The sequence below is a fragment of the Lampetra planeri genome, chromosome 75 (genome assembly GCF_965212315.1).
Source record: "Lampetra planeri chromosome 75, kcLamPlan1.2.h2, whole genome shotgun sequence".
Taxonomy (NCBI): domain Eukaryota; kingdom Metazoa; phylum Chordata; class Hyperoartia; order Petromyzontiformes; family Petromyzontidae; genus Lampetra; species Lampetra planeri.
Window position 1 is genome coordinate 2,913,138 of NC_136180.1, and position 23,685 is coordinate 2,936,822.

A 23,685-nucleotide genomic window follows, 5' to 3' on the forward strand; every position below is an offset into this window, starting at 1 on the left:
GCCAGTGGTGGGACTCTGGGACTCCCAGCTCTACGTCCTTGTAAGGGCGAGTTCCGAGGAAGCCAGAGTTTAGACCCGCACCTTGGCTGGGTCGGGTCAGGTAGCCTCCCCTAGGGTAATTGTAGCCGGAGGACCCCAGAGCGTAGCTATAGTCAGATACGCTAAGAGTAGGCTGTGTCGCTAGGCTGTGTCGCTAGGCTGTGTCGCTAGGCTGTGTCGCTAGGCTGTGTCGCTAGGCTGTGTCGCTAGGCTGTGTCGCTAGGCTGTGTCGCTAGGCTGTCTACCTAGGCTGTCTACCTAGGCTGTCTACCTAGGCTGTCTACCTAGGCTGTCTACCTAGGCTGTCTACCTAGGCTGTCTACCTAGGCTGTCTACCTAGGCTGTGTACCAAGGCTGTCTACCTAGGCTGTCTACCTAGGCTGTCTACCTAGGCTGTCTACCTAGGCTGTCTACCTAGGCTGTGTACCAAGGCTGTCTACCTAGGCTGTCTACCTAGGCTGTAACAGAGTATCAGGACTGTTGGAGTGTTGTATTACAATAAAGAAGTTACCTCTACTGTCTCCGGAACCCATTACACAGCTGCTGCTGGATATCTGGATGCGCATCTTGGCCGCCAGCTGCTCGGCCTCACTGCACGTGCGGCCCAACAGCGCCTCCACGCTGAAGCCATTGTTGAGCAGCAGTGACACGAGCAGCCGGGCCGTGAGCCCCATGTTGAACACCCCCCACATTGGGCAGCCTGGCTCCCTCGCTTTGTCTCTCCCAGCTCCTCATCCTGGTCCCAAGCTTGAGTCTCTCCCAGGGGTCCCAGGTGATGGTGATGACTGGTGGTGCTGGTTACTCTTATTGTTGGTGACTGGTGGGGGTGATTGGTAGTGAAGATGACTGGTGGTGATAGTGACTTCGTGGTGACTGATGGTTACTATTGATGGTGGTGGCTGATGGTTGTGCTAGCGGTAGTGTAGAGGTTAACTCACTGTGCAACATATGTATCGATCCGAATTCGATTTCTGCTCATGGCCAACGAAAGTGACGATTATCTGAACTGTTCCTGGGCCTCCCCGACGTCGACTCAGCCTCCAATGAGTACGTGGTGTGGTGTGTAAACATTTCCACTGGGGAGAAAAATGCGGCCAGGCATGTTGCTGGCCACCCAACGTCGTGTACTGTGCCGGCATTAATAGGTGATCACTAACAGCACTTGCCTCAACAGTCTGTTAGTTAAGTATATACGGGGGATCTTTTTTTAATATGATGATGAGCATGATGGTGGTGATGTCTAATAGTGCTCCAGTGTGATGATGGTGATGACTGTAACATAGTGATTGAGATGATGACGCAATGGTGGTGGTTGGAGGTGACTGATGAATGTTGCTGTTGTGATGGGCCTGTCTCCTTGTCACACTCACCTCTCTACTCAAACTTACTCACCTGGGTCTGTCTCCTTATCACACTCACCTTTACTTATGTAATAAAGGTCGTGGAAGCGACTTCTGGAATCCGGCCTTTATTTGTCTTTCGTTCACAACACTCCTATCTTACTCCTTCACGCTGCTGACAGACAGCGTGAGAGGGAGAGAGAGAGACGCGCGCGGCCACGTGGCAGCCTGGACCCCGCTCCAGCGTGGCCTCACCCTCCGTTCCAGATCTGACCACGTGTTGTCCGTCTCCACCCCTTTTAATACCCCGGTCACGTGGTACCTTTCCCCCAATCCTGGTTAACCTCTATGGAATCTTCTAGACTCCATCGTATGTTCCCAGGACCGCGCCCATGACTCGTCCCCCCATTGGCTGTGGCTAAAGCCAGCAGATCCAATCCCCTACTTACATATGTCACCTTCCCATTACGTCAGGGCCACGCCCCCAGACTTCCCCCCATTGGCTATAGGCCAGGACCAGTAGAGCCAATCATCGTAACGAGGTGTGATCCATCAGCAACCCGGATATATCCTCACATTACAATTACACTCGTGTCTCTACCCATACTCATCTGGATCTGTCTCTGTCACACTCACCTCTCTACCACGCTCACTGACCTGGCTCTGTCTCACTGTCACACTCACCTCTCTACCCACACTCACCTCTCTACCCACACTCACTCACCTGGGTCTGTCTCCTTGTCACACTCACCTCTACTTACACTCCTGTCTCTACCCACACTCATCTGGATCTGTCTCACTGGCACACTCACCTCTTCCCATGCTCACCTTGGTCTGTCTTACTGTCACACTCACCTCTCTACCCACACTCATCCGGGTCTGTCTCACAGTTGCTGCTCATCCTCCCGTCATCAACACTGAAGTATTTCCGTACAACACGCGGTTCAACCCGAAAGCACTTCAGAGAGCTACATGGGCTCAAACCCCAGGCCCTACACAGTCCTGTGATGCGTCTTATTTTTATTATCCATATTATGTGTGGCAAAGGCATGTGGCAGACTGAAAAATAAAACACAAGGCCGTCCATACAGGGTGTTAGGCCTGGAGCAAATCACAGTGTGGGCCCCCCCGACGCCTTCAAACTCAACCGGAAGTATTACATCTGACTCCTCCATGACATTGAAGCGCAGGGCCCCCCCAATGCTCGCGTACACATTGCAGACCTAGTAAATCCATGGTTTGACGTGGACCTCCCCACGCCGTGCAGGTCGAGGAGGTTAGTTGACTGAATGTTGCCATGTCACTCCGTGTGGGATGGGGAGGGAAGCTGCTGCCTCGGGGACCAGTTTAGACATCGCTCATCTCTGATGTTGACCTTGGCCAAGAATCCAACGTCGATTTGCTGGGTTCACAAGGTGGCGTGCTAACCGCTGTACAGGAGCTCAATGGTCTTGTGTTGCATCACAGGACCAATGAGAGATGGTGATGAGTCGGAGGCCTTTATTCAGCAGATGATGGTTGATGAAGATGATGATGGCAAAGTTGACTTATTTCACCAGCTACTGAACATTAACCCGTGTGTTTGTAACAAAGCCCTAGGTCCTCTGCCACTCCATCGCAAATCGCACATTGGCACAGCTGGTGGTGGTGGTGGTGGTGGCGGAGCATCGCGTGACGCCGACGCTGCGAGTCTCGGCCCCACAGGGCGTTGGCTGGGCCGGGCGGAGGAGCCGCGTGAGGAAGCATGTCACCCCCTTAACCCAGGCATGGTGAGCATGCAAGCAGCAGTCCTGTGTTGGCAAGTGCTGTTAGCGAGCACCATGAAGGCCGGCACGGTGCATCAGGGCTGTGGCCAGCACCACGCCAGATTTTCTATGTCTTTAAGGTGCGTGTGTTTACGCACCGCATCAGGTACTTGTTTTACTCCGAGTCAGGTTGGACCCACCAACCCGGTTGTCTGCGTGAAGAGCGGTAGTGCAGTGGTTAGGGCGCTGAGCTACAAACCTGGGAGCCCAAGTTTGATTGCTGTCCACGGCTAACGTTTAATTTCGGTGGTGATTGATATGAACTGGGCTTAGGCCTCTCCTCAGTGTGGTGTGTCACAATCAGCACTCCGGTGACAACGGCGTTGGGGCGTGGTGCTGTCCACCCACCCCTTCGTGTGCCGTCTCAGCCTTCATAGGTGTTGCTCACTAAAGGCACTTGCCTCAACAGTTTGTTAAAGCTATAAAGGGGATCTTTGTTTTTGTAGGTGTCTGTATGTGGGGAGTGGTGGCATAGCGGTTACTGCTCTGGGCTACGAACCCGTTGACCCGATTTTGGATCCCACCTATGGCTAATCGCAGTGACGATTATTTGATTTGGTCTTGGGCCTCCCCTAGGTCGACTCAACTTTAAAGGAGTACATGGCGTGCTGTGTAAACATCGCCACTAGGGATTGAAAGGTGGTCGAACGTTGTGCTGGCCACCCGCTTCGTAGCGTGCTTGCTAACAACACTTTCCCTAAAAGTCTCGTGAGGGCTATATACGGTTTTTTTTGTACGTGTACAAACATGCTTCTGGGATGAGTCTATGTCAGAGACAATGATCTATAATAATGTTGTTACGTCTTACAGCTGGAATTGATCAATTACATGGAGAACCACATTACAGCCAGGTGATGGTTTATTTTGTGCGGTCCATGACGACCAGGCTGAGACTATTAACTCGCTAGACTTGAGAATCCGCTTTGATCACAGGCGGCTGCCTGGATTCAAACCCAGGTACTCCGTGGTGCCAGTTTAGTGCTATGACCACGAGGTCACTTGGCCGCGTCTAAACATGCCCCCCCCCCCCCACGTTATATACATTAGCAGCAACCTGTTTAGTGAGCTGCAGCATTCTTTGAATATTTTGCCAAAGGAAATGGGATTGTGGAGCGGTGGCACAGTCCTGCAATTGCTTTATCTTTAAACCACCACACATCTTGCCGCACGATTGTGGCGCACCCGTTTTCACTGCTTGGTGGACAGAGGCAGGGGGATTTAAGATACTCAATAATTCGTTTCAACTGCTGTGCCAGATGGTGGAGCAGTGGGGCAGTGGAGCACAGGGGCCGTGGGGCAATGGGACAGTGGAGCAATGGGGCAGTGGAGCAGTGGCACAGTGGAACAATGGATTCATGGGGGAGAGGAGGGGCGGATTTGTCGTTAAGAAGGCAAATCGCCTGAATGTTTTCCCACCACCGCTTGTATGTGCTCTGAAGAAGGACCATTTCCCAAAACGTCTCATTGTGTCCTTGTACCGCCGCACACACAGCCGGGACACCGCACGCACAAGCCAAGGCACATTTAACCAACCCAGGAAGCACAAGCAATGCAACGTTATGCTGTGTCCTCAAAGGTTGATTTTCAAAGTTTATGGTAACAACAATAGTATTTATATTAATTATTAACAGGGTGGCCTTGAAACTTGGCACGTGCAGGTTTTGTTCATTGTCTGCACCTGACCCCTCCAGCTCTCTCACCCTGGGTCAGCTGCCCCTTCCATGTCCTGGAAACCATGGCAAGGTCATCCCATGAGGACTGCCTGGATGAAAATCAGCATGGAAGGGGCCCAGTGTGGGGTTGGCTATGCTATTGGGATAGTCCCGTGTGTGTGTGAGGTGTCCTGGTAGCAGTCATTCTCCCCTGTAGTCCTGGCATCTGCTGCTCAGCTTCATTCCCCAGCTGTGGTCCCAGTGGCACCGTCTATCTGGGGAACCGTGTGGTGTGTGTGTGGCGTGTATCATGGGGTGGGTGGGTAGTGTGGTGATAGCGGTCATGGTTGGCACCAATCCACGACCACCCCTACTGGGCGGTGAACCTGCCGCCACAAAGCAGCACGCGGCGGAGGAGTGAGGTGATTGCTCTCGCCATGTGAACGAAGCCTCCTTGCTTCCTCTTCTTTTCGTGCATCACCACCTCCTGCACCTCCTCCATCTTCTCCTCCTCTGTCTCATCCTCCATCTCCTTCTCTTCATCCTCCACCACCATCTTCTCCTCTACCTTCTCTTCCTGCTCCACATTTGTCTTCGTTTCCATCTTCTCCCCCTTCCCGACCACCATCTTTTCCTTCATAATCTCCTCACCTTCCTGCAGCACCATCTCCACCACCATCTTGTCTTCCTCCTCCACCACCATTGTTTCCCCTTTGTCCATCTCCTCCATCTCCCCCACCACGACCATCTGTTCATCTTTTGTTTTGTCCTGGTCCTCCACCTCCATATTGTCTTTATCCTCTCCCTCCGTGTTCTCCATTGTCTCCATCACAATCTCGTCCTCCTTTGTCTTCTCTTCCTCCGATTTCTCTGCCTCTACCTCATCCTCCATCATCTCTTCCTTCACCACCTCCTTTGTCTCCACCATAACCTCTGTCTTTGCTTCAAAGGCCTGGATGAGTGAGGAGGAGGGCTGCGCTGGTTCAAATCTGTGAAGAGACAAAACACGGCACCGTTCCAACTTCCTGCTATGGCAGACATCGCCATCTCTCCATCGTCCGTGTGTGGAATGTGTGGCGGATTAATCTGAGCTTAATATAAACAGCAATAACGACATGGCCAGTGAGTGCTTGGTATTGGCGCTGTCATTCTCATAGCTCAAGGCTATCCTTGAGGTAGGTGCAGCTGTCTCACACAGACTGCTGTAGTTTCAAAGTACTGGGTGGCGTTGCTGTGTAAATTTAGCTGAATAATTTGTTGTGAAATTATTGTTTATATGAATATTCTAATTATTCCCTTGAACATAATGGCCTACACATTTAAAATGATATCGGTGGAGTTTTTGAAAGTCCGCTGTGATGGAATGGATGTGTATCTTTGTGGTTAATGCGGTGGCAGTAATAGCAAGGGCGAGAAGCAAGATCTGAACTGTAAGTGGTGAACGTTGAGTGCGCTACCTTTTGGCCGCGTCAACCCATCCACGATTTCAGAAAGATATCTGACAGTGATTTGTGGTCGAAAGAGCCGCCTCCCTTAACATCGAAGGCATCTCAGAGTGCATTGCACGCGATGAGCCACTCACATCTTGCATCTCTCGTCTCAATGCATTTGAAATTGGACACCCCTCCCAGTGGTAGCTGTCTCTGTGCATTACAAGGCAACTTGGAAGCTGGCCTGGAGACAGGCCTTAGTCTGCCAAAATATCACGATGGATGGAGGGTTACATGGTGAAGATATGGCCGCATCATTATGTGGTCTAACCCAGACACTAATTATGGAAAATATATCTGTCCATAGTATAGCCGAATGTACGCGTTTGGCTTGCTGTGTCTGTGTATTTGTAAATGTGGCAGGGCTGGGGCATCTGTGCCTCACAGCAAGAGAGACCTGGGTTTGATTTCCATGTTTGGCCATATTCTCTCTCTGGAGTGTGTTGCCCCCTATTCTGGAAGGGTGCTGCAGCTTTCTCCCTGTAACTGATCCACACAAGTGAAGTACCGGTAATTACGCTGGACACCCAGGTTGAGGCACACGTATCTTTATTACAAGTTGTCGGTACAGGACAGCACTAGAGGGGGTAGCGGCCCCCTCACCCGGATAACTGGGGATACACTCTAGCTAATCCTGACCTACCCCCAAGTCCTCCACTAACGGGCTAGGGGAGGCTAACTGGCCCGACACTGGTGAGTCGGGCTACGGTCTCCGGAGTCCCAGGGTACTGACCCTGGTTCACGGAACCACGCCTCTGGCTCGATCCTCCGCAGCCCTTACAAGGGCGGCGTCGAGGGGAGTCCAGGGCTTCTAACTAGAGGATCTTCCTTCTTCGTTCCCAGACTCAGCCACGAGCTCTCTCTGTCCTCCCCCTTTATACCCCCCCATCAGGATCACAACCCCCCAGGCTGCCTGATGCGGACGTCGCTGCGGGCACCCCCCCCCCCCCCCGTGTACTCCCGGAGCTCCGCCCACTGTGTTTGTTCCCCGTTGGATCCTATGCACCTACAACCCTCCCGTAACAGCCCTACATCACCCCCCCCATTACAGCTCGCAGCCGTCCCGGCTGCAACAATTCCAATAAAGGAACATTTACCCCTCGACCCCGTGTGTGCCTCATTTTTTTTTCCAACAAAATGCAAATTGAACAACAACAACAAGAACAACAATCACACCCCCGAAGGGAATGTCCGACGCACCCCCCCTCCCCGCAAAAATACGAAATCCGTAAAAGCACGTATATACAACTAGCCAGGAACTCCCCCAGCCCGCACAGCACACCCACGACACACAACGCACCCACAACACACACACCGCGCCCACACAACACAACACAACCAGTGTGCCAGGAGCACACCACCGACGCAGCATACAGTAACCATGACACGTGAAGGAAAATAAAAAAATTTCCTTTTGTATATTATAAGAGTCGGCGCATTTTAGCGCGCGTCCTTGCCGCAGGCCCGTCACACGGGGCAACCCCGGACGGCGGGCCATCCGGTGGCGACTGTCCCTTCCGAGATGAGGTCGCGATTGAAGTCGCGCGACCGTCGGCATCACCCGTGTGGGTTGTAGGGCGTGAGCCCGTCATTCCCGGTGCACCTGTGGGTGGGACAGCCGGCAACACATCAGGCGAGAGCAGCGACGGACCCTCCGAGTCGGTCGACCCCCCACATGCTTGGCCCTGCGTGTGTGGAGTGGGCCCTCGCACCGCAACAAACGGTTTTAGCCTAGAGGGGTGTACAAACCACCGGCGCCTCCCCCATTGGATTCGAACGCACTGAGGCCTCAAAACCTCGACAACCTGGACGGGGCCCCGCCACGGGCGCACGAGTTTAGAGGAGGTCGCGAGTGGTACCTGGGGACAGTGCAGCCATGCCCTGTCCCCCGGCTTCCACTGCAGCACGTGCGCGCGAGCCAGTCTGAGGCGCTCGTTCGCCTTTTGACGCCTGTCAGAATTTAGCCTCGCAGCATCCCGCGCCTCAGTCAGTTTGTCAAGGTTAAATTTAACGTGTTCGTCCAATTTAGTTTTTCCCAGCGGCGCGGGGATCTGCAGCTGTGCCCGAACAGGTGGGTCGGGTTCGCGGCCATACATAAGAAAGAAGGGTGAAAATCCTGTCGCAGCATGGGGAGCCAATCTGTATGCCGCTAGAACCCCTTGAATTTGTAAGTCCCAATCAGTCTGTGACTCCGAAACTTGCTGCGACAACATAGACGTAATGGTGCGATGCAGACGCTCGACCATCCCGTCCGTTTGCGGGTGATAGGGAGAGGTTCGAATTTTTTTCGTTCCTAGGAGGTCACAGACTTGTTTTAGGAGTTTCCCGGAAAAATTTCTACCCTGGTCGGTCAGCAACCGCTCCGGAGCACCTTTGTCCATGACATAACCTTGGACAAAGGCGTCGACGATGGCTGCTGCCGACTGATTTGCCAGGGGCCAGGCCATAGGCCAGCGCGTAAAATATTCCACCCCAGTAAGCAAATATCTATTTCCCCTGGGGGTGGCGGGGAATGGCCCCAGAATGTCCAGTGCGACCAGTTCATTTACTCTGGAGACCTGGATGGACTGCAAGGGCGGGTTGGACTCCCGTGCCGGTGGTTTGCGCTGCGCACACTGAGGGCATGCTGCCAACAGATCAGCGACATCCCTTGTCATGCCCGGCCAAAAAAAATTCAGCTGGAGCAAGGCGAGGGTTTTCTGGGTACCCAGGTGGAGGAGGCGCTCATGAGCAGCCCACACCACCTTACCCCGTAATCCCAGCCGGTGACGGTGGGATTTGCTGTCCCAATGCATGAGCAACCCCGCGTGCATCCCCCAAGCGTCGGCCTCACCCGTCCCGCGCCCCCTCTCCCCGGCGCGACGACGCAACGCGAGGAGGGAGGTATCCTCCATTTGGAGGCGCCCCCATTCATTAACGGGCAACCCAAGCAGGGAATCTTTCCCCTGTTCCGCGATATCATTGGTGACCAATGTTTCGTCATTTGCGGCGGCCGCCAGGACCGGAACCATCATGTCCCCTGCTGGCTTGCAACGCCCCGACCCCAGGAGGCATGCGCATTCGGAGGCGGTTGGCATCCGTGACAGAGCGTCAGCGTTGGTGTGGCGAACGCCCTTACGGTAGGTGGTTTCGAAATCGAAATCCTGGAGGACCTCCAACCATCGGGACAATTGTCCCGATGGCTGTTGAACCTTCAGGGCGTACTGCAGTGCCGCATGATCTGTGCGGACGGTGAAATGCCGACCGTACAGATATGGGCGATACTGTTGGATGAAATAGACAATTGCCAACAGTTCCCTACGGGTGACACAATATCTTTGCTCCGCTGGAGACAACACCCGACTGCCGTACGCAACCACCCGTTCCACGCCGTCAACCACCTGGGAAAGCACGCCTCCAATACCCGTGTTGCTCGCGTCGGTGTCGAGCAAAAACGGCCTCGAAAAATCTGGGTAAATCAAGGGAGGAGCCTTTACCAGGGCGTCCCGAAGGGAGCAGAAAGCAGCTTCCTCATCCTGACCCCAGTGGAACCGGACCCCTTTCGATGTTAACGCGTGTAGGGGTTTGGCAATCGTTGCAAAATTAGCGACGAAGCGTCGGTAATATGATGCGAAGCCAATAAAACTCCTGACCTCTCCCACCGAGGTGGGAGTCGGCCAGAAGCTGACACACTGCGTTTTGGCGGGATCGGTAGCAATACCCGAGCGCCCTACGATGTGCCCCAAATAACGCACCGACTCGCGTAACAAATGGCATTTCTGGGGCTTAAATTTCAAATTAGCAGCCCGCATCTTTAGGAAAACCGCCCGCAACCTCTGGAGATGTTCGTCAAAAGTTTTACCAAAGACAATAACGTCATCCAAATAAATCAGGCACGACTCCCATTGCAATCCAGCCAAAACCAATTCCATTAATCGCTGGAAAGTTGCCGGCGCTGAGTGTAAGCCCATCGGCAACCGGTTGAATTGGAACAGGCCGTGCGGTGTACGGAAAGCAGTTTTAGGCTTAGAATCATCGTCCAGAGGAAGCTGCCAGAATCCCGAAAGTAAATCTAGTGTGGAGAAGAATCGCGCTCCCGCCAAGGCGTCCAGCGATTCGTCCATCCGTGGGAGCGGGTATGCGTCGGCAACCGAAATTTTATTAAGGCGCCGAAAATCCACGCAAAACCGCAACGAGCCGTCCTGCTTTTTAACCAGGACGATCGGTGCTCCCCAAGGGCTGGTGGAGGGAGAAATGATGTCGGCGGCTAACATGTCATCAACGGCCGATTTGACATGGTCCTTTTCGGCGGGACTTAACCGAAACGGATTTTGGCGAATTGGCGCGCTGTCACCCGTGTCAATATGGTGACGCAGCAGGTGAGTGCAACCCAAATCATATTTATTCCGACTGAAAACGTCGGAAAATTCCCTCAGTAGCGTTCTAAGCTGTTGGCGCTCTGAATTCGTCAGGTCCGTCGATCACGCACAAAGCGCGTCGAGCCACCCTTCATCGCTGTCCGAATGTGGGAGCATCCGGGAAGCAGTGCCAACGTGGTTCGCGACAGGTTCCTCGCAGGGCACCGGCGTCGCGTGAGCGAGCACCGTCCCTTGAGGAACCACCACTGTCTGCGACCCTACATTGAGGACCGCGATGAAAGGGTCCCCGTCCCCTCTTACGACGGTCTGGGCCGGAATCAAATGAGGTCCATTAACCCCGGCCCTAGACGGTCCCAGCAAAACACCCTGATCCCCTACGCCCCTAGCGAAGGGCTTACGAAGTTTCAGAGGCACTAGCATTAGAGCTCCCGGCGGCACACGAACCGTTCTAACAACGAACGCCGGTACCGTCGCGAACGCCGTCCGAGCCGCCGCAGGGGAAGGCAGGAACGCCATGCGTCGCCCCGACGGAAGCTCAATGCATCCTTGGTCGATCAAAATACGAATGGGCATTTTGCCTAAGAAATCCGTCCCCAGCAGGCACGGAACCGCCAGCGAGGAGGAAACGAAAATCGGCCCCGACAATTTGATGTCCCCAATACAAATTTGCGCTCGAATCTGTCCCATGATGCCGAGAGAGCCCCCGTTAGCGGCATAGAATGGGACGTTAACTGGCAGTAAAGGCCGGCTTTGTACAGGCAGAATATTGTAAATTAACTCCGAAATGATTGTCGCCGATGCCCCCGTATCGACCAGGATGCGTACCTCTACCCCGTCAATGTGTCCGACCACGGCCGACGACCCTGACGACGCGGCTACCACGCGATGGGCTAACACGGACCACTGCTTGGGCTCGATTTGAGTCCCCGCAGTGATCTGCGCTGGCCCGTCGCAACGCAACATCGTGGTGCGAGAGTGTGCAACGGGTGGGTGCTTTGGCCAAACATGTGTGGTGCCGCGACTCGCCGGATCATGTTGCTGGAGCTTGGGAGGAGGAGGGCCGGCGTCCCGTCGCAGCGTCGTCCCGCGCTGTCGAGGAGAGCGGCACCCCGAGGCGACGTGGCCCCGGACGCCGCAGTTGAAACACCGCGGGAGCCCCGGTGGAGACGATGGACGGTCGAAACGGCTTGACCCGTCCCGGCCCGACCGTGCTCCTTGCGCCTGTTGCCGTCGATGGTCGACGGCGTAGAGCTCCTCCGTCGGAAGGGTGGCTGCAGCCACCACATGCCCGGCCGATGCCCTGCTAGCTTTCCGCCGCAGGGACAGAAGGTTGGCGTGAAGGAGGCGCGCCGCCTGAAGAGAGGTCATCTCGGCGTCCTCCTGTGCGGCGACAGCGATGTCCAGGTCGTCTGCCAGGAGGAGGATTTTCTCCGTGACCATCGCGTCCACGCCGTCGTCGTCCATACGGGGAAAAGCCGTCTTAGCCAGCGCCAGGAGGCTCGTCCTGTATGCCAGGGGCGACTCCTTTTCACCCCGCTTGCGGTCGTAGAACTGCTGTCTGCATTCTGCTGATGGTCCATAGACCCCGGCTAGCAGTTGTAGCGCCCTCGGCAGAGTAGAACGCTTCTCTCTTGGCGCCGATGTGAGGGCGGCGAGCGCGTCGGCGTCGAGGAGCGCCGGCAGCGCGCAGAGGGCTTCATCGTCCGACCACCTTGCCATTTCTTGGTGGGCGATGAAGCGTCGCTGGAAGCCGCCCCAGTCGCCCTCCGCGCCAACAAATTATTTCAGCGGAGGCAGCCGTTGTTGCAGCGCAGCGTTCGCCTTGGAAGTCTGCAGGCTGCCATCCCCAGGACTCGGCTGTGCGTCGGCGCGAATGGCAGATGGAATCGCCTGTCGCAGCCGTGATGACGCTCCAGCCGCTGGCGATGCTGCGGCTGTCCCAGCGAGAGCGGTGTCGGACCCAAGGTTGAGCCCGGCCACGCCCTCTGCAGCTGCCGTGGCGATGGCGGGAAATTCAAAGTTGGAGTCTTCCGAAATGGCGGGAAGGCGCTCCGGTCGTCGACTCCCCTCGCCTCGTGGTGGACCGCCAGCCCCCAGCCGCGTGATGTTTTCCAGCGTGGCGGCAGCGGCATACAGCAGCTCCGCCAGCCTTTCGTGGGCCAGCCGTAGCGCGTCTGGCTGCGGCCCCTCTTCATGCCGATGCCCCGGTAGGAACGCGTCAGGCCCCGGCTGCACCATGTCTTGGTGAGCCGTCTCGGCCTCAACGATTTCAGCAGTGTCCTCCTCCGGTACTCTGGCTCGAGCTGTCTGGCGTGTTTCCATGTCCGTAGTTCTTCTGACACCAGATGAAGTACCGGTAATTACGCTGGACACCCAGGTTGAGGCACACGTATCTTTATTACAAGTTGTCGGTACAGGACAGCACTAGAGGGGGTAGCGGCCCCCTCACCCGGATAACTGGGGATACACTCTAGCTAATCCTGACCTACCCCCAAGTCCTCCACTAACGGGCTAGGGGAGGCTAACTGGCCCGACACTGGTGAGTCGGGCTACGGTCTCCGGAGTCCCAGGGTACTGACCCTGGTTCACGGAACCACGCCTCTGGCTCGATCCTCCGCAGCCCTTACAAGGGCGGCGTCGAGGGGAGTCCAGGGCTTCTAACTAGAGGATCTTCCTTCTTCGTTCCCAGACTCAGCCACGAGCTCTCTCTGTCCTCCCCCTTTATACCCCCCCATCAGGATCACAACCCCCCAGGCTGCCTGATGCGGACGTCGCTGCGGGCACCCCCCCCCCCGTGTACTCCCGGAGCTCCGCCCACTGTGTTTGTTCCCCGTTGGATCCTATGCACCTACAACCCTCCCGTAACAGCCCTACACAAGCAATGCAAATTGCCTAATTTGGATCAAAAACAGTAGCAACTTCATTCCCTACTGCGAGCAAACTTGGCAGGACCCTCCTGAAAAAAAGTCTTGAGACTTCGTGAGGCTCGTCCTGAGTAAAACAAGCATAATATTAAATACAGAAATAAACACACATAGGACACATGCAGAGTGGTTTACCGTGGCTCAGCGGCCCCAGAGTTTGCATTCTCTTCTTGGAAGTCCTCTTCTCCAAAGCTCGGAGCAATCAGGCCCTGCATAAGAGTGGCAGAGGTGGCGGTGGTGGTGGGGCTGCTGGCGGTGCTGCTGTTGGTGGTAGCTGTCCGGATCCACTGTTGCTTCATCTTGGCGAGGCACTGCTCCTCCACAAGATGCTTTTCCTCTACAATGTGCTTTTCCTCCATGAAAGGCTCCTCCTCTTGAAGTTTCACCTCAACAAGGCACGTCTTCTCCATGAGGCGCTTCTCCTCCTTGACCCACTTAATGTTAGCAAAGCGCTTCACCTCGGTGAGGTAATTTACCCTGGTGAAACGCTTCTCCTCCAGACGCTTCTCCTTGAGACGCTTCACCTCACGAAGGCGTTTCTCCTCCATGAAGCTGGTCTCCTCAATGAGGCGCTTTTCCATGAGGCGTTTCACATTATTGAGGAGATTGTCTCTGAGGCACTTCTGCTGTGTGAGGTGTTTCACCCTGGCGAGGTGCTTCACTTCAACGAGGCGCTTCTCTTCAATGATGCACTCCACCTCCTTGAGACACTTCTCCTGGAGACGCTTCACCTCTCCAAGGTACTTCACCCTGGCAAGACGCTTCTCTTCCTGATGCTTCTCCTCGAGACACTTCGCCTTGCAAAGACGCTTCTCATCCCTGAAGCACTTCACTTCAATGAGGTGCTTTTCAATGAGGTAGTTCTTGAGTAGATTGTCTCTGAGGCACTTCTCCTCTGTGTGGTACTTCACCCTGGCAAGGCGCTGCACCTCAATGAGGCGCTCCTTTTCCATGGTGCATTTCTCCTTCACAAGGTGTTTCTCCTGGAGACGCTTCACCCCGCTTAAGTGCTTCAACTCCCCAATGCTCCTCTGTTCGAGCAAAGATAAGCAAATAAACATTCAGACATGCACATGCAAGCAAAAATTCATACCCACAGGCATGTAAACATGGACGTGCTCATAAACCCAAACACAAATGCATACTCACAAATCTATGTACGGATGCAAACATCTACATTTACTCTTCTTGGTTCTTTCGGTAAAGTCACGTAGAAGGGAAATAAAAAAAATAATAAAAATAAAACATAATAAAATCATTCTCACGACGTTTCGGCCACAACGCAAGCAGCCGTCCTCAGGTGAAGAACAGCCGTCAGGTGAAGAACAGGTCTGTCAGAAAGAAGCTGTCTTTCCGACAGACCTGTTCTTCACCTGAGGACGGCTGCTTGCGTTGTGGCCGAAACGTCGTGAGAATTATTTGATGTTTTATTTTTATTATTTCCCTTCTACGTGACTTTACCGAAAAGAACCCTGCAGTCACGAAAGTCACGAAAGCTTTAAATCGAAATCTACATTTACTCATGCAAACTTGCTTAGCACATACATGAATATACACAATCACCTGATGTTAACACAACTTCTTATCCATCAATACTTGTATCACATTGTAAGTGCCCTAACCCCTAAATAACCCAAACCCTACAGAATAAAAATACATGTTACATGCTCATATATCCTCACAAACCCCATTCATGTACTTAAGGCTGTGATTGGTTGTGACGATTTCATATACCCTCACAAACCCCATTCATGTACTTAAGGCTGTGATTGGCTGTGACGATTTCATGGGAATTGTTTGGCAACAATCATCACGGGCAATAGTTTCCACAGAATATTCCATTGTAAAGATCTGGATGCCCATAATCTGGACAAATTTCACTGCTGCACCCACAGTGGGCAACTGGAATGGCAACTTGCAATCATCTCACAGACAAAATTCATGTTATTGCCTGATGTCATTGTGTCTTCATTGGTAATAAATGGCCACTTCAAGTGCCTTCCCATGTTTGATATGGCATGACGTGATGGTGGAGAGATGGGGTGATGGTGTTGGGGGGGTCGTGTTGTGATATGGAGAGGGGAAGTGGTGGAATGTTCTGAAGAGATGGTGTCTTGTGATGATGTAGAGGCATGATGAGGCTCTATGATGGTGTTTTGAGTTGGTGGTAGTGTGGTGTGATGGGAAAGGTGATGTGGAGAGATAGTGTGGTGATGTGAGGTGTAGTGATAGTTTGGTGTGATGGTATGGAGATAATGTGGTGTTCTTTGGTTCTTTCGGTAAAGTCACGCATAAAGATAAGATAATAAATTAAATAATAGCATACGACGTTTCGATTGTCTATAGTTTTCTGGTTAGATTTTATGTTGCTATTTCATTATACCTGATGATGATTGCTTGTGCTGCAATCGAAACGTCGTATGCTATTATTTAATTTCTTATTTTATCTTTATACGTGACTTTACCGAAAGAACCAAAGAATAATTCCTGCAGTCACGAAAGCTCCAAAATTAAGATTGAACCACTTCTACGGAGAAGTTCCAAGTTTACCTTTTTCTCTCTCTCTGGGTTTTTTGTTCTCTCTCTCTCTCTCTGCCTGTATATTTAGTGTAATTTTTTCTGTCTACACTCGTTTTTTGTCGTTCTTAGTTTTTTCTCTGTCTGTGTGTCTCCGTTCCTCTTGTTTTTATGTTTTGTCTTTCTTTGGAATTTTCACACTTAAATTCTAACTTAGCAATCTTTGAAATACGTAATCGACCAGGCTATGCGTTAATTGTGTGTTGACCGACTCTCTGTGTCGTTTTACATAACATTTCGATACTTTGCTAGGTTATTTAATTTTAGTGTGTTTCTTTCTCCCTCTAAGCCTGCGTACTTCTCTACACGTCTCCTCGTACTCATTGACATGTAAATTTTGTCTCTAACCCCTCCCTCTCGCTGCCTCCGCCCCCCTCTGTCTATTTAAGGCCACCCCACAGAGACGATCACCCCTCTCTGTACCTGTGTTGCTCGCTCTATGTATCTTGGTGATATCTGTCTGCTTATATGTCTGTCTATAGTTTTCTGGTTAGATTTTGTCGCTATTTCATTATACCTGATGATGATTGCTTGTGTTGCAATCGAAACGTCGTATGCTATTATTTAATTTATTATTTTATCTTTATACGTGACTTTACCGAAAGAACCAAAGAATTATACCTAATGCCTATTTTGACCTGTTGGTTGCCCGTCAGCTTCGATTTTGCGAATGGAAAACTATGAAAGGCAAATGCATGGTGGAAAGCATCACATAATCCATGCACGTTGTCGATGATTTTTCGGGATTCATAAGCAGGCTCTCATACAGCTGTGCACTTCATTCAGCTCTACTGTTGGAGCAACGGTGATCAGTTGTCGATAGCACCATACCCTTTTACTTCGACAATATCTCAGTTATTAACACGCGTAAGCCACTCGCATCTCTCATCTTAACGAACTTGAAAGGGGCACCCCCATTGATAGCTGTCAGAAAACAGCGATTGTCGCTGTGACTGACGCTTGGCAAGAGCACGCCACCTCTTCTGATTCCCCTGTTTAATCTGTATTGTGGTACATGATCGATCCACTGCTGGTTGAATTCTATCAACATAACCTCTGTGTGTGAATCCCTTCTGCCTCTCTTCTAGAACAACATCATGGTCAAAGACACCGTGGCTGGCACCATTAGGGTCATGGATTTTAAGACCAGCTTTACTGTGGGAAGTCAACGTGAGTGACCTCATCTGCGTGTGCCCAGCTACCGCATCCCCAAGCAGCTTTTGATCAGCCAGATAGATAGGGCTAAACGGCATTGCACGGGCTAGAGAACATATTGACTGAAGTGGTACAGAAGGATGTGGAGCTGATTGAACTTGCCAATGACTGGTACCAGCAGTGTCAAGATCAGCCTCTATGGAGGAGGCTTGTGAGGGACCCTGCTGGGTAGTTGGAGGCAGTTTCCCTCACAGCATTGAGCGGAGCACCGGGCGGCTTAAATGTAATGAGGTGGCACAGTGGAGAACACAGTTGGTGCATCTGCCAGTTATCTCAGTCAACCCATGGGACCTGGGTCTGTTGGGTGACCACCTACCAGTCGGCCTTCGACACTTCACGTCTTACAAGTACACCTAGCATGGCACAAGCACCATGTTGACGTCACCACCACTTCGTGGTGAATGGCGGTTGTTGTAAATGTGCATACCTATGTCTGTCTGTGTATGTGTTTGAGTGTCTGCGTGTGTCCGTTGTGTATGGGGTCTATGTCTGTCTTTGTGTGAGTGTCTGTGTGTGGGCATCTGTGTGTGAGCATCTGTGTGCGTATCTATGTGACTGCATGTGTGATGACGATGCTGTTAAAGGCTAAGCGAGCACAGTCCATGTATTTTTTGTTGTTGTGATTGTGCAGCCAGACACGGTGATGCCCTGCCATACATAGCTCCGGAGATGTTGCTGGGCTATGATCTAACCTGCACTGCCGACATTTGGTCACTGGGCTGCATGGTAGCAGAGATGGCCACTGGAAAGCAATTATTCCAGCCCAACAACGAAGACGATTTTCTTCTGTCCTGCATGGAGGTATTTCGCGCAATGTCCGCTCGTGGGTTGGGGGGGCCGTATGGTGATTTGGCGAATTATAGCTGTTTGTGCTGTGTGCGTGTTTACACGTGCGTGTGTGTGTACATGTGTATCTTGTACATGTGTGTACAAGGTAGTGTAGCGGTTAACACGGTACGCTACGAACCTGGAGACCCAAGTTCTATTCTGGCTCTCAGCCAACACGTGACGATTATCTGAACCGGTCGTGGGCCTCCCCTAGGTCGACTCGGACTCCAATGAGTACCTGGTGCAGTGTAAATATCACCACTAGGGAGAAAAAGGCGGCCAGGAGTGGTGTTGGCCACCCACCCCCCTCGTGTGGTGTGTCAGCCTTCAGAGGTGCTCCTCGCTAACATCACTTGCCCCAAGTCTGTTTAGGTTATACCGGGGATCTGTCTTGTACATGTGTGTACACGTGTTTGTCTTGTCTATGTGTGTGACCAAAAGTATGTTAAAGCTATATGGGGGATATTTGTCTTCGCCTTTGTGTATAGATTGTGTGGTGCAGTAGTTAGTGCACCGCGCTGTGCTACAAACCCCAGCAGAGACCCGAGTTTGATTCCCACTCATGGCCACTGCCACCACCAGCACCGGTGGCAGCAATTGATCCTCATGGTGGTACACCAGGGTACCAAATAATACAAAATGGCCAAGGCAATTAAATATTTTATTTCTGGGACACTTTTTTTTCCAGGGGTGTACTTAACTCCGCGACTGGGGTACCAATCAATGCGAAATCAGTGCTACTCCGCGATGTCGAAACACCAAATATTAGCATTAAAAAATCCGTTTTCGAAAAATTAAACTTCTAAGAGTGCATTGTGTACAGCTCGTTGAGATGAGTCGATTACCGCATCGCCGACCATCACCAGACTAAAAATGACTGCATCACGGACATTATGCGAGAGCCAGGGAACTATGGTACCCTGGGGTACCGCCCTGAGGTTCAATTATCAGAACTGGTCCCGAGGCCTCTCCTAGATCAACTCCGCTTCAAATAAGTACCTAGTTTGGTGTGACGTACCTGGGGCGATGTGATCAACCATGCCCTCGTGTGCCACAGTTCCAGCCTCAATACATGCTGCTACTTGCTTACAGCACTTGCCCCAACAGTCTACTGAGGCTTTATGATTGACCTCTGTCTTTGTCTGAACCGTGTGCAGAGGCTGGGTGTGCCCCCAAAAAACTTCATACATGCCGCTCCTTACGGATTGATATACTTTGGTAAGTTAAAAGGGGTGGCTTGGGGCTGTGATTGCGTATTTCCAACGGAGTGATGTTTTTTTTTCTGAGTAGAAGGGTTGGTAGGTGGGTGGGTAGGCGTGTGCGTGGGTGTGAGGGGTTGGCGGGGATAAGTTGCAAAACAACACCCTACCTCAAAGGTGGTGCCGGTCGGTAACGCTGTGGTAAGCAATGCCAAGGGAGGGAAGGTCAATTTCAACATGCAATTCCCCTCATGGGGCTTGTAGCCACCACTGAGACCAATGGGTGCGAGAGGCTGGTAACCCCTCCACCTTAAATTGAATTACCACAGCCAGTCATCTCAATCAGTCAACCCATGGTACCGGAGTCTGTCCCATGACCTCCTGCCAGTGAGCTTTTGACACTTCAGGTGGACTTAAAGTGCACATAGCCTGATACAAGCGCCATGGTGATGTCACTGCCACTTAGTGGCAAATGGCGGTTATTGTTGTTGAGTAGGCGGTGGGGGGATGGTTAGGTGAGTGGGTTGGCGAGTGGGTGGTTGGATAGGTGGGTGAGTGGGTGGGTGATGTGGTTTGTAACTATGTATATCTCTCTCTTGCGCTGTGCATGGCCCCTGCAGGTGGTTGGAAGAAACCATACAGCCTACCGGGGAGCTTCCCACTACACTCTGTGCTCAAGAGCCAGGACACGGAGTTTGTGGACTTTATCAGCCGCTGCCTCCAGTAAGAACTGCCTCCTCTCCCTCTTCCCCCTGCTGCCCCCCACGAGGATTCCCCATCACTCAATCTCCTCCAAATTATTGGTGATCACTCTCCATCGATCACCAGCTCCACCCTCTCATTCTTACTCATCTCCTGGGCCCAGAGTTGGTGGACTGTGTCCATTGTTGCCTACAGTAGATACAGTAAGACAACCTCCCGCCTGCCCATTCCCCTCTCCCACGCCTCCCCACAAGGATTCTCAAAACAGTCACTCTCCTTCAAGTAATCGTTAGAGACACCCATAGGCCCCCAATTTTTTCTTCCTCTTCGTCTGATCCAAAAGTCCAAAATTTTAATCACAAAACTCTACATGTGGAGAATGTGGTACGTCTGGGTCACGTCGTCACCGCTGAGCCATATCACAAGAGGTGGAGCTGATGTGGTACAGGAGGATGTGGAACTGAGTGAACCTGCCGATGACCTGTACCAGCAGTGTCAAGATTGGTGTCTGTGGAGGCCCATGAAAGATGTGCAGTGGCAGGCTAAGTGCATTTTTAGGCTACTGGGCAGTGGAGTACTCCCCGCTGCTGGTGAAAATTCCTGGACCTCGTGGAAGAAGGGAAGAAACGTAAATCCTTGAAACGTGCCTCTCACCACGTGTGCCCCCGCGTGCCTCTCAACAGATGGGATCCAAATCTTCGGATGACTCCCACTCAGGCGCTCGCACACAGTTGGCTTCAGGGCATGGCCGAGGTCCATGATCAAAGGGCAGCCACGGCCACAACCAGCACCACCATTAACACCGCTACCACCACCGCTACCACCACCGCTGCTAGCAGTGTGCAGGGCCTGATAGCGCTGAGATCCAGAGAAGGGCTTCGGAGAATACGATGCAAAGTCTGGAGCCGCTGAGCCACGGTAAGCAACTCTGCATGTGTCCTGTGTATGTGTTTATTATTTTTTTATCATTATTACTATGCTTGTTTACCCAGAATGAACATCATTGAGTCTGAAGACAAAATATTCAAGAGGGCCCTGCCAAGTTTTGTTCGCAGTAGGGAACAAAGTTGCTGTGTGTGATCCCAATTGAGTGCTTTAGAGGTCGATTTTGATCCAAGACCAGTGGTATTGTATTTGTGGGTTCAGTTTCGGGGAAGAAGCTGCTGAACCCAGAGGAAACCCATGCAGAACGGGGGGAGAACCCAAGTGCATTCCAGCCTACCCCACGTGTACATTCATCTGTAGACCGATTTATTTTCCATAAATGGTTTGTGGGTGAGCCCACATAACCATGCGGCCAAATCTTCACCATCTAACCCTTCATTCACCGTAAAATGCGTTGAGGTGCGAGATGTGATATGTAAGTGCCTCATTGCGTTGTAAAGCACTCTGAGATGCCATCGAAGTCAAGATGGGCAGCTTTATCTAACACGAATCACCATCAGATATTTTTACAACAATCGTGCATGGGTGATGCGGCCCAGCGGCAGCACTCTTGATGGTTATTACTGCCATGACAGGATGTCAATACATGATGCACCCTCTCCTTTGCAGTGGATGTTCAAAACGAGTAGGCCATTGTGTGCCAGGGGTCATATTTGCCCCAATTAGAATATATCATGAAAACAAAAAGAAATCATGACAAATGACTTAGTTGTATTTACAAAGCAACGCTGCCTGCTACTGTGACACTACAGCAGACTATGAGACACAGTGGCACATTCCTTCGTGATAATCTTGTCCCATCAGAATGACAGCTCTGACATGAAATGTACTCAATTTTTTTCATTGTTATTAAGCTCGGTTTAATCTGCCACACCAACGGGAGATGGGGAGGTGACTGCAATCTCTGTCATAGCAAAAGGTGGAGTCGTGTCGTGCGTGCGTCTTCAGAGTGAAACCGGTGCAGCCCACCTCACTTGCCCAGACCTCTGAAGAGGAAACAGAGGTTGTGGTGGAAAATGAGGGAGACCAAAAGACTGAGGTGGAGGAGGAAGAGAAAACGGAGGAACAGGATCAGGAGACAGAGGAGATGGATAAGGGGGCAAATATGGTGGAGGAAGAGAAGATGGTGGTGGAGGAGATGATGGTGCAGGAGGTTGAGAAGTTAGATAATGAGGTGACGGACGTGGAGGAGGAAGAGGAGCCGGAGGAGGAGGAGCCGGAGGAGGAGGAGCCGGAGGAGACGGAGGAGCCGGATAAGGGGGGAAATATGGTAGTGGAGGAGATGATGGTGCACGTTTTTGAGAAGTTGGAGGAGGAAAAGGAGATGAAGGAAATGAATAAGAAGCGAGGGTGCATGGCTCGTGTGGGGAGAGCAATACGCTCACTCCTCTGCCGCGTGCTACTGTGCGGTGGCCGGTCCACCCCACAGTAGGGGTGGTAGTGGTGGTGGTCGTACATTTGTGTAAACCACGAATGCTATCACCACACCACCCACCCTCCCCCCATGATACACATTTTTAGTCTATTAGTGTAAATATTTTTAGTCTATTTCTGTATATATTTTGTCTATTGCTGTACATATTTCCTTGGATACAATGCATTTAATAAACCGTCCTAATTTATTCACATTTTTGTTCAGAGTTACATTATTGCTTTACTTGTGGTGTGGTCAATGGATATTGTTAGGTGGATCAAACCGAAACAAGGTTTTATTCGAAAATTTGTGGCTGCTGATTCTCTGGCTGGCTGGAGACTGCAAACTCACCCCGAGTGGCGATGTTTATTACACACAGCAACAGGTACTCATTTGAGGCAGAGTCGACGTAGGGGAGGCCCTGGACTGGTTCAGATGATCGTCACTGGTGTTGGCCGTGAGCGGGAATCGAACTTGTGTCCACGGGTTTGTAGCGGCGTGTTGACCGCGACTCTACCGCTCCCTACACATACATAAACGACCATGACAGCCAACATAACCACCTTCATCACAAATATAACCACAAAAACATAACATAACCATCACAACTTTGACCACAACAACCACCAACAACAATCACAATTATAACCACAAAAACCATAACATAACCACCATAGCTATAACTACAACCACCACGACCTCAACTATAACAACTATATCCATGACCACCGCAACCACCACGTACACAACTATTGCCACAAAAAATATAACCCCCACAACTATAATATCCACCACCTACACAACCACACTTAACCATAACCAAAAGCACTATAACCAACATAACCACCTAAACCACAACTAAAACCTCAACCACCACAACCATAACAAGCAACAAAACCACCACAACAACCACATTGATCCTGCTACTCCCACACCACCGACACAACCACTGTGTCAAGGCTCTATGTCCCTGTGTGTCTCCGTGTGTCACTGTGTGGGTGAGTCGATGGGTGAGAGTGGTGAGTTGGTGGGTGGGTGGGTGTGTGGGCGATGGAATGGAACCTGCACCTCTGCCGCACGTGGTGGGGTAAAGGGTGGGTACGCTCACCTTGCTCCAACACGTGTAGATCAGCGTGGAAGAATAGACCAAATACCCTACTTAGCGGCCTCTAGTGGAGGCCCATTCCGCCAGCAGGC

The 23,685-nt window shown here is 51.9% G+C and overlaps 1 long non-coding RNA gene across 1 annotated transcript; it reads left to right on the forward strand.

Moving 5' to 3' along the window:
- Window positions 1-20,058: 20,058 nt before the first annotated feature.
- LOC144737929 (uncharacterized) lies at window positions 20,059-22,276 on the forward strand. Its single transcript, XR_013589112.1, has 3 exons — window positions 20,059-20,150; window positions 20,813-21,047; window positions 22,023-22,276. It is a non-coding gene; the product is annotated as an uncharacterized LOC144737929 (long non-coding RNA).
- The last annotated feature ends 1,409 nt before the right edge of the window (window positions 22,277-23,685 follow it).